The sequence below is a fragment of the Euprymna scolopes genome, chromosome 12 (assembly GCF_053919585.1).
Source record: "Euprymna scolopes isolate OS-2025 chromosome 12, ASM5391958v1, whole genome shotgun sequence".
Taxonomy (NCBI): Eukaryota; Metazoa; Mollusca; class Cephalopoda; order Sepiida; family Sepiolidae; genus Euprymna; species Euprymna scolopes.
This window is the reverse complement of record NC_136493.1, coordinates 121,786,023-121,798,719: the sequence shown is the minus strand read 5'-3', so window position 1 is coordinate 121,798,719 and position 12,697 is coordinate 121,786,023.

Below are 12,697 nucleotides of genomic sequence, written 5' to 3'. Positions count from 1 at the left end.
ATATATATATATATATATATATATATATATATATATATATATATATATATGAGCCAACAGTTAATAAAATATGTTAAAAACACTTTGAAATGAGTTAAACACATATTTAATCTGAAAAGGAAACATTAGATAAATGGATAGTCTTTAATACGCGGAGTTTCAAAGAAATATTTTCCTTCTCATCAGAAGGTAGGAATTAGCAAAATGCGGGATTGGATTTTGCATGCAGACGTATTTGATGAAACAACAAGAAAGTCAAATACCTTACTTGAAAACAAATAAAAGTGAAGCAGAGGAAATGTGGTAAAGAAATAGGTGAGAACACACGAATGGATTGTCTGGTGGAAGATAAAACATCCAGTGACGGTAAAATCAAAATGTAAAACTTCAAGAAAGTTAAAAGAATTTCCATTTGTACAAGTAAAATCCAAGGAAATCCCGTAATTGGAAGATGATGGTCCATAATAATCCAAAGGCAGAAATATATATATATATATATATATATATATATATATATATAAGCTCTATTTCCTATTAGGTTTTATCGAGCTTTTATATCTGGCTGAGATAATTTTATAAATATTAATTTTTTACTATGTATAATTTACTTTAATTTTACCATCTTGGATCATTTTGGAAATTTCAATTGTAATTTTCATTTTATATATATATATATATATATATATATATATATATATATATATATATATATATACATATTTATAATATGGGTGTGTATATATATATATATGTATATATATACATATATATATATGTGTATATATACATATATGTATATATACATATACATATATATATGGATATATACACACACACATATATATATATGTATATATACACACACACCCTTACCCCCCCACACATATATATATATATATATATATATATATATATATATATATATATATATATATATATATATATATATATATTAGTGTTGGGACAATTTTACGAAATCCGGCTCGTGCATAGGAAAAATGGAACTTTTTGCGGTAGTCTAATTTCCGATTCCAAACCGAATCTTTAAAATTATAAAATAAAAAAAATGAAATAAGCACCGATTGTTTTCTTTTTTATTAGAAGTTTATTCTATAAAACATGACTGTGAAGGATCAGGGAATTAGTTATAACACTCATTTACAGATTTATCATTGATTAGCAAAGTTAATTTATTATATCCATACCTACATGTACAGAAAAAACTATAATTAAAAGATAATTTGCCTATTGCCTTTGTAATCATGTTGCATTTATTCGCTAACATGTCTATGTGCCCTACTCCGAGAGAATTCATATTATTATTAAAACGTTTTAAATGTTCAAGTGGGGGCAATTTCATTGGAGCCAGATGAACATTAGAGTGCCTGTTATCGGCTTCTTCAGAAATAATTAAAGGTTTATGCTTCCTCTTTGAACACAAGAAACATTTTCGCGGCATAGGCAATTGATAATCCAAGCATATTTTAAAAGCCATTCCCAGGTGTACACTCTCCAAACCTAATTATTTTTTTTAATTTAAATAAGTTGTTATTGTAAGCTAAGTAAATATTCTAGAGTTCACTTGCCTATTCATATAACAATTTAAACAGCTTTTCACACCTATTTGAAGTCCATAATACCCATATGGTTACTATTAGAGACTTCGTAGTTTAATATCAAAGAATTCACATGCTTGGATTTTTTTCTGTTGCTAATTTTGTCTGATTACCACATCCTTTGAAATATTTCATGTTCCCTTGTATTTTGTTTGATTTTGGCACAACTGACAATATAAGTGGAAATATCATGACTTTATCAAAACTTTGGAAGAGCAAACATTGAAGAATTTTAACTTAAATAAACAAAGTTCCATTTACATGTAAAATACCCGAAATATATGAGGTTCTACTTTTTTAGGCGATTATTTGTGATTACTCTGAACCCTTTTTTTTAATGGGGTGGTCAGTCGTGCTTATAAATATAATGTAAACTGGTCCCATTTCGGTACATTATAACTTTTTAAGCAGTTAAGTAACTTTGCCACTAATTCTAAAATCATATGTAATTGCTATATTTTTCGTATTGCCACCGGTATTATGGTTAGTATTATGAAAAGAGCGTGGTCTTTATGACTGTTACCACTACTATATATTAATACGATAGCGTGGGTGTAATTTATTTTGCGTGTCACGATTACATCCGAGTGGCTGTTGTTTAATTGTTGTGGATTCCCATTTCTTATAATGAATACAATTTTGCGTAATTTTTGTTTCGGTTGAAATTATAGCTGATGGCACTTAAGTCATGTATTTTTTACAAATGAGTTTACCACAAATTCTTCATAGGTTTTGATTTTGATTTCGTGTATAGTTGATGGAACTCCAGTGATATATTAATTTTTATAAATAATTTCATCAAGAATCTTCATAAGTTTGGATGCTGGTTTCAATTATAGCTAAAAAAACTCAAGCTGATGCACCCGAGGTATATGGATATATTTGTTTTATTTTCACATCGCAACTTTATAATATATGAAAATCGAAAGCACCTTTACTCTATAATAATATATACGAAATCTGCAAGAATTAAATATCATATTTGAGCGTTCTTTACGACCTGGCTACGCCGGCCGTTAGATAAATATTTTGCAGTTTTAACAAGAGTTACAATAATATAAGAGCATTTTTATTTACGTCATGAACAGCAACATCAACATATTACATATGAATGAGCCCCTGTCGAATTTCCACATCTCTCGCTAGTTGTTATTATTATTTACATCTCGTGTTGTTTTTTTACATTAAAGCAAATCAATTTAATAACAAAACAAATGTATATAATTAAAATACATTTAAGCATTCATAGAAGGAAAGCACTTGCTATTTAATGAAACAAAACACCCTCTCCATGTAAAAAATGGTTTTCTTCAATGATAACTTCAAAATGTACTAACAAAAAAAAACGAAAAAACTCTAATTAAATATTTATAGATATTAAAAGAGTCGGAATCGGGAATACGTTGGAATCGACATATCACTGGTGTATATATATATATATATATATATATATATATATATATATATATATATATATATGTATATATATTAATAAGGGAGTAGTCACACAAAATGTGTATTTTTTAACATTATTTTATTATTCCATGTCTTGCTTTTTCATTGGGAATTATGTTTGGATCATTGTAATAATGCTTTTAAGTCATTGAAATCGCTTTTACGCGCGTCTCAGATGTTCTCTGATTCGTCCTCCTCAGAAATTGTTTTCAAATGTGTTGGAGATGTAAAAATGGCGATTTTCGTTGTTCATTTGAAGTTTTTCCAAGGGGTGGCGGCTTGTAAGTGTTTATTATTCATTGGCATGCTCAATTTTTATTGCTCTTTTATTGGGCTTGTGAGGGAGAACTTTACCCTGGCTGTAGTCGCTATCTCTTTCTCCTAATGTATTTTTCTTTTCCTTTAGGGTGTGTGTGTGTGTGTGTGTGCGCGTGTGTGTGCGTGTGTGTTTGCTTTTATTGGTTTGGGAAGGTGTATATTGTTTTATAGTATTTGGGGGTTATTTGCTTCCTTAGGAAGGCGGCTGTGATCCGAGGTCGTTACTAATGTGTATGTGTGGGGAGGGGGGACTAGCTCTTCTGACATAAGGGTAGGGGCGCTTTCATTCTATTTTGATATTTATTGGCTTCTTGGATTTTAGTATTGTGATTTTTCGTTTTAGTCTTTTCGGGTATTCCTTATATTGTGTTTGTTTAGAAAGAGGGGTGTATTTAAAATAGATGATTTTTTAATGTTTCTATTTATTTGTCTCCCCATGTGAGTATGGCCAGACCCAGGATCGGTTCCTAGTGTGGGGAAGATTTTGTTCCCCAGAGGGGGGCATCGGAGGAGGTATAGGTATGGGAGGGGGATGATAGAAGGGATGATAGTTGTTTCAGTCATGAGGGGGTTCTCCTTCACTGACTAAGGAGGGAGCGAGGTGTTGGAACAGATATTATAATATGGTTCTAGGTGTTTCCTAGTGTTGTTGGTTTCGAGATTAAGTAGGGTTGGTATTGTTCAGTGTGTTGTATCAGAGATAGGGGTGTTATCTCTGTCTGTTTTGTTGTATGCGCGCACGTGTGTGTGTTTTAATGTGTCGATTCTTATTTATACGTGGGTGTGTATATGTGTATGTGTATGGGTGTGCATGTGAGTGTACCTTGCATTTCATGCTTTTGTGTGATGGTATTAGGTTCTGTTCAGTTCAGGAGTGAATCTGGTGATGAAGTTTTTTTCCTGTGTAAATAAATAAAAATAATTGCCTGTTTGGATGATTGGCATTATTTTGAAGCTGTTTCCACTGCATGTGTGTACGTGTTTTGAAACATAGAGGTGTCTGTTATCTGCAATTTTGATGTTGCTCTTATGTAAGGCCACTCTATTGCTGAAATTTTTTGTGGCGCCTATGTAGGATTTGTTGCATGTTGTGCATCTTAGTTCATATACAGCATTTCTGGAGGTGCAATTTAGATCCTTTTTTATTTTGAATGTTTGTGCTGGGTTTTTGAATGTGTATGTGTTACATTCTATTATTATGTCACATACTCCACATCGCGGTTTGGTGCATTTTGTAACTCCTTTTGTAGTGTGTGGACGAGTTTTGAGGAAGTTAGGATGTGCTTTAAGTTTTTTGGTTGGCGTTTGCTTTTTATTATTTTTTGTTGTTTTAAGTATGTTGTTTAGTTTGTCGTTCTGATTGAGGAGGATAAGTTTTTTTGTTATCTGTATTAATAGTTCTGGTTTGTTTGTGTTGTGTGTAGAGACGTATGCTAAATTTGTTCTTTCTTGTGTTCTTTTGGAGTTCTTTGTTGGTCTATTGGAATTTTTTCAGCCAGTTCAATACCTTTCTGTATAAGTGGTAGTGGGTATCCTCTTTTCCGCAGTGTTATTTGTAGTTCATTCAGTCTCGTTAAACGGATGTGTATGTCTGTTACAATGGTGCAGACTCTACGTGCTAGGGAGTAGGGTATTGATTTTAGACAGTTTTTAGGTAGTGGCTTTTGAAGTGGAGGTATTGTTGAGTGTCTGTGGGTTTGTGGTAGATGTCTGTGATTATGTTGTTGTTTTTTATTGTTACTAGGATGTCTAGGAAAGATAGTTCTGTGGGGCTTTGTTCTAGTGTGAAGTTTATTTTAGGGTGTAGATTTTGTAGCAAAGTGTGGAGTTCTTTGATATCCCCCATGAGGTTCTCCAGAGGATAAAACAGTCATCTAGGTATCTTTTTCAAGATTTTTTGAAGCGTGTTTTTATATTGCGCCCGTACTTTTGCTCTATCCTTTCATAAAGGGTCACTTCTAGGAAGGCGAGTGTAAGGGTAGCATATGCCGGTGCCATTTCGGTACCCATTGCTGTGCCTAGTATTTGGATGTAGTTGTCTGTATTGAATTGGAAGGAGTTGTTATTGAGGATTATGTCGATGCTATCAATCCGTAATTGTTTATTGAATCTGGGGTGTAAAGTCTGTGTATGTTTGTCAATCCAATATGCGATAGCTTCTTTTCCTAGATTGTGTGGGATATTGCTATATAGGCTGCTAACATCGAATGCGGCTAGTACAGTCCCATTGTCTACTGTTTGTGGTAGGGAGCTAAAGAAGTGTGTGTTATCTCTTACAACACTTCTGACTAGATAGGTGAAGGGCTGTAATAGTATATCTATTATGTTACTAAGTCTGCTTGCTGGGCATGATTGTCCTGCTACTATTGGTCTGAATGTGAGGTCGTTGGGGGTTGGGGTGCTTATGTATTCCGATTTTTGTATGTTGATGGCATGTCTTACCTTGTAAGATTTGTGTATTTTGAGTAGCCGGTAGAAGATGTTTGTTTTTGTTGTGAAGTTTTTAAGGAAGTCTTTTTCTTTTTTATTTAATGTACTATTGTATGTTGTGCAGAGTTTTGTTATTTTAGATATGGTTGTGTCATCTATGTTAGAGCTAATTGGTTTGTAATAATTTTCGTCTCCTGGTGATTCTAAAATTTTGTTTGGTTCTTATTCATTATAACTACTACACTACATTTGTCTACTTCCTTTATAACTAAGTTGTTATTGTGTTGCTTCCACCTTGACGGCCTTGTCTATTGTTACAAGGTAACGTGCAGTGACAGTATTGTTATCTGATTCTCCCGCTAGACGTATGAAAAACAAACGTGGCGTCTTTATTGTTAATAACTTATGACAAAAAAAAGTTATGGTAGATGATGAATAACTCAGATGATTCTGCTTATAACAATGTGGCAAATTCTGTCACCTATGTCTCAGTTAAGGTCGAGTCAGCAGTACTATTCTCTATGTTAACATGAACTCAGTGTGAAATGCGGCGATACTTTTGTAAAAACCGACTCGGTCGAATTCGTACTGAGTATCGTGTAATAAAGGAAATACAAAAAAAGCATTGCGCATGCCAACTTGTGACATAAATGATACGTAGATTTTGTAGACTATTACAGTCGAAGACTTAGAGCTGACAGAACAGCATATCAAGAGAAGAGGAACATTAGGTACCGGCAAAATGTATGCCGATGCTAAAATGGTACAACATTTTGACCCGTCCCTTTCCTTAAAAATCACCAAAAATCAGGAAATAAACCAATTTTAATGTAATTTTCAGTATTTATCAAATAATGATCCCCTTATATAATGAACTAAATATATTTTTATTTAGGTCTTAGTCGAAATATATCAGGTTGTTTAAGCAAAACATACCTTTGCTAAAGTTATAATTTTCAGTTGTAAATAAAAAACGCAAGACGTAATTTTTTTAATATAAATAAAGCATCGTAATTTGTAACAATAAAAATAAAATAATTTTTACGATAACATTACGAAAAAAAACCTAAGTTCGTATTAATGAATTCGATATAACTCGAAGAAAAATAAATTTATCTAACTACCGATATTACCATTGAATTAAGCATTGCTTATTAATATTTTCACACAAAAATTACGGGTTTCGCATCAATTTTTATATGCAATATTTTAATAATTTCCTTGCTCGCAAAAATGTGAAACTGTCGGCGCAACATAATTTTTTATATAATATTGAACAATAATTAAAAAATAATTTTATAATAGGAGCATAGAAAAATAATCAAATTAAAAAAAATGGAAAAATAATACAAACGTTCAGAAAAGGAATCTACTGATGGGCGACTGGGAAAAAAGAACTGCCCCCTTTTTAATTATACGGCGTCATTTCGTAATTTTCGTTTTTACACAATTTTTGTTTGCCACTCTGTTTTTTGGGCTAATTAATTTATTTCTTCTACAAACAAGGTGTTTTTTTTTATTTAATTCAATATCTTTAGATTTTACTAATTATCTTTGAAATAGACCCAGAAAACTAATATTTATCTTTTAAAGAATTTTTACAATGACTTTATTTAGCTTCAAAATTTAGCTTAATTGGGTAGCTCGCCGTGAAAATATTTTCATAACTTTTTTTTCACGTGTACCAATATTTTTTTTTCTTTTGGAAATAAAGTTTATTATTTAATCTTTCAAATAGAATCAAACCGTAGTCAGAAACTTAGAGAAAAATATGATAAATCGGCTTTCAAAACTAAGTCACCCATTTTTGTCCGCCCATTTTCCTCGTACCTAAAGAACATAATGACCAGACAATATTTTCTCGTTATTTGTTTATATAATTAAACGTATTCAAATATTGTTTCACCTAAAAAACGTATGGGGCTTTATCACATCACTAAAAGCAAACTTAAAAGAAAATGTTTCCATATTACATATATCTCTTATTTGCATTGTGTAGCGTATCTTTATATATAACAAACAACAACTGAAACTACAGAAACTGTAAGATATAATAAGTAAAAATGTCAACTTACGATATATACTTTATTGATTTGTAATTTACCAGACGGATTTTTCAGAAATTTGGAAAGCTGAGAATAGAGAAGCAAAGCTAGTTGATGTATTTGTAATTGCCCTGACGTTAACAGCGAACTAAAGTAGCACAGCTGGTTAGCATAATTCAGTTCATGCGGAGTGGTTTGTTTTGTCGCTATGTGGAAATGAGTTTTTTTTTTATTCTGAAGAAAAAAAAAACAATAGAAATAATAGGATCATGTAAGAATAATTCTCGCAACACAAAGTAAATATAATAATGGCTGCATACTGGGAAATGTTTTATTTCAAATAACAGATGGAGAAAATAAAATAATGATAATCAAGAAACTTTTATTCAGTTCATATAAATTCTTTAAAGAACAGCTGTCTGTCGCACTATTAGAAGCATTCTTAGTTTTTAGTATCGCAAACGTAAGTATATAAAGGCGGTTATTATTGGATGATTAAGCCTATGACTTGAGCTTGATTTTTACGTTAACGGTATATGTATTATACAAAGTATATACCATTTATATATAAATATATGCTTAAATGCTTGCAAAAAGATATATTAAAATATTGCAGTTTGTTAATATCGGAAATAATTGTGAGGTCATTTACCGAATATAAGTGTTTCAAAATTTTAACTCCTATCAGGACAACGTTTTTATGGTATAGGCCCACTCCTTAGTTCTTATTATTTAAATTGTTTCCTTGTTTTCAGAACATTTAAAAGTGCTTATTCTGGTATGGGATTACTATTTTTCGAAAGCAAATCAGATATAGTCAGGTAGGTTCTACCGTCCCACACCATCTTATGATTTACTAGATTATCTAAATGCATTATTTTATATCTTGTTCCGTACCTTTTATAATAAATGTATGCGATTCGATTAAGTGGATGGTTTTTTGTGTAGTTTTATTTTCGGTAGTGTTTTCTAACGGTTTTAATTCTGCCTACCTGCCAATAATACCCCGGAGGACATCGTACACCTTCCGATAATGGACTGCCCAGGTTGCATGAAACTCCTTTTCCTATAATTATTTTCATATAATTATTATTCACCACCCAAAAAACTTTTTCATTACTTCTGCCTAAAAGCAAAATACGTGTCTATTCACAGCTGAACATTTTACTAACCCCATTTCATTCCCTCTGAGTATATGAACCATTATTGAAAACCCATGGATTAAGGAAAGTAACATAATCTTCTTCTATATATTGCCTTTGTCAAACAATAAATTCTTAACTCGAATATATGTGTCTATATTTTGATTTTCAGAATTTAACTTTAACCACTGAACTTATGTATTGTGTATTCTTAAATATTGAGCTTCTCCTTTTTGGCTAGGGTCACCCTGAAAGTATTATCTCAAGGAATATCTATCAGGATATTTCACCTGATTTTTAATCTGTATCTTATCTCGCTTATATATATATATATATATATATATATATATATATATATATATATGCACCTCTCTCTCTCTCTCTCACACACACACACACACACACATATATATATATATATATATTCAGAAAAGTTAGATAAGTTATCGGTGCCGTCGATTTCAAATTCAAACCTGATAATAGGGACGGTTTTAGAACCGACTATCAAGCTCTCTTCAATCGATAAGTATATGGGGTCCTAAAAACGGGGCACTATTATCACGTTTGAAACCGCCGGCAACCCTTATCTTCTCTTTACTTTCTGAAAATACGAACTTAAATAATAAGCTATTATTTTTTGAATATTTTCTTATAATAGAACACTCTTCTGGAAACGTTTTCAAAAAATAGAACTAAGTATATATATATATATATATATATATATATATATATATATATATATATATATATATTATTATTATTATTATTATTATTATTATTATTAAAAACATTTAGGAATAAAATTTAATCAGAAGTTATTCATCCATGGCATTCATCGTAATATTTAAATATCAGCTGACATTATTTTGTTAACAAAAATGGACGGAATTTAATAAAGAACAGTATCCTTATCAATTATTATTTTATTTTTTTGTGAAATAACTCACGGACCAAATTATTCCTCGTAATATATAATAGCTAACAGCTGAGGGTTTCATTAATGATAATACGTACGCAATCTGCATGAATTAAAACATCACGTTTAGGCGTATTGCGCGACCGAGCAACGTCGACGGCAAGATAGGTATATATAAACCTTTCTGTGTCGCTTAATTATTATACTTATCTAATATTTGCGTTCGTGTGTGTGCTTTTGTGTGGGGGTGTCCGAACAATAAGATGAGTTAACTCACAGAATATTTAATTGTTTGGTTTCAAGTTTACAAAAGATTGTTTGAAGTAATTTGCTTAAATAGAAGACAATCCCAGCCTAAACATCAGCTTAATATACCAAATAGAGCAAAGTAAGTATTGTATTGTCAATATTTTATAATTTTTGGCGTAAAACTACTTTATTGGTACTGCATTAGAATTTTTAAGCCAAAACTTATGATTTTAAGGAAGGAATACAAATAATTCATGTCTCTATTATTAATTCATGTATTTTCAATGCATGGCCCATCTCCTCAGAGTAAATGTCGTTAGCAGGTGCTCGTCTGAACTCCAATCTCTGGTCCCCCCTCGCCAATCTTTCACGAAAAACATCCGTCTAGCTGAATCTACTGTGAAAAATTTCCCCCACTCTATATCTGTGCCTAAATCAAAACGCGGATTCCATGAACAAAGCTTCTTTCTTAGAAATACACGCCCGTGGAACTCTGTTCCGTCTGCCTGCTTCCCACTGGACTACAACTTGGATGCCTTCAAGTCCAATGTTAACAAATTCCTAATGAACCGCCCCCTTAAGTAAACACTTCATCAAATCTCCACACTAACGTAATGTGCTTTCAATAGCCCTAATTCCTGAGTGGCTTCCGGCCTTGATAAGTGGTGATCACTGTGTAAAAAAAAAAATCAAAACAGTTATGGGTAAACTTAATTTTGATTTTTAGCATATGGAGTCAAATTAATTAAACATATTTTTATTCAACTGGAGAATTAGATTAAACAAGAAAAAAAAACGATATGCATTCCAGGAATACGATTGTAGTTCTTCCCCAGGAATGAGATTATTATCATTTTTTATATTCCATACTGGTTAGTGATACCAATACTGATAGTAAAGTCAACTATTGTTAGATCCGGAAGAGAAAATAAATGGCAATGATCTTTGGTAGCAGTAAAAGCATAAACATTGTATAATAATAATTCCCATTTGATTAGGTATTAGGTAGTTCGCAGAAAAAATAAATTCATAATGAGACATCTAAGCGGAATATGTGCATTTGCAAATTAGCAAAGCACTCATCATACCTATATACATTTATATAGAGAGAGTTACATTTATTTATTTATTTATTTTTTTTACATGTTCACCCCGAACAAGGCAAATTGCCACTTTGCTGTACGGGGCTACTATCAGGGGCAACAACTACCGGGGTACTATGTAGGGATTTGGGCAGCAAGATGTCGGTTCACGTTACACTTGAACTTCTGAACGTCAGTACAGTTGAGGAAGCAGGGACCTGGAATGGAATTCCAAAGTCTAGCGGTTCTGGGGAATAAACAGTTGGAGTAGAAAGATCTTTTACACCGAAAAGGCAGAGGGATGCAACATTTCGTCGATGGGAGAGAGGCTGAAGTTTAGATGCCAGTTAAGGGCCTATCAGATATGCGACTCTCTTTGAACCTTGTCTAGGAGCGAGAGACTAGTAGCAGATGCACCAGCCCAAATGTGACAGCAATACTCCATACATGGGCGAATGGTTGCCTTATTGAGGTACATGATACTTTCGGGTGTTAGTAGTTGTCTAGCACGATGGAGAGAGCCCAATTTTCTTGAAGCAGCCCTGGCAATGCCTTCAATGTAATTGTTCCAACTCATGTTTTCTGTGAACGTTAGGCCAAGGAGTTTGAAAGATGTACTCTCAGATAAAGAGCCGTTCGCCATTGCTATAGATGGTAGAGAGGGTTTCTTGTAATTATTGAATGGCACTAGTTTAGTCTTGGCGGCATTGAACGTGACCACCCATTTTTGTCCCCATTCCACTACAGATTGAAGGTCTTCCTCTAGTGTGTCTGCTATTTCTTTAGAAATGTGTTCATTTGTCTTCCTGTCATGCCTGCCATAGAGCGTAGTGTCATGAGCATATATACCCATCTCAGAGGCAATTTTGTCGGGGAGGTCATTTATGAATATAAGGAACAATAGAGGTCCAAGGATAGAACACTGGGGTACCCCCGCATTTATATCATATTGTTTAGATGTATGCCCGTCGAGGAAACCTTGATCTTTCTCTTATCTGAGAAGGATTTAATTATAATAAGTATTCTACCAGTGATACCGTATGATCTAATTTTCCTGAGGAGACCTTCATGCCATACCCTGTCAAAAGCCTTAGATATATCTAGAGTTACCTCTCTGCCCTCCCCGGCTTTGTCCAGCGAATGGTATATACGTTCAGAGATTCCAGTTAGAATGTCTAAATCCATATTGTTTGTCAGTCAGAAGTTTAGCATCTATAAGGTGATAGACTAGAGTATGGTTAATTAAGGTCTCAAATATTTTTTCAAAAAGTTGGAGGAGGGGAATGGGGCGATAGTGTGATGGGTCAGTCCTGTCGCCAGAATTCTTGAATACTGGTACAACAGAAGCAGTTCTCCAACAGCCCGGAAAGCAAGTTTCGTTAAGGAATTTGTCGTAGAGTTTGGAGGGAACTGGAGCTACTTCGGCTGAGCACTTTTTTAATAG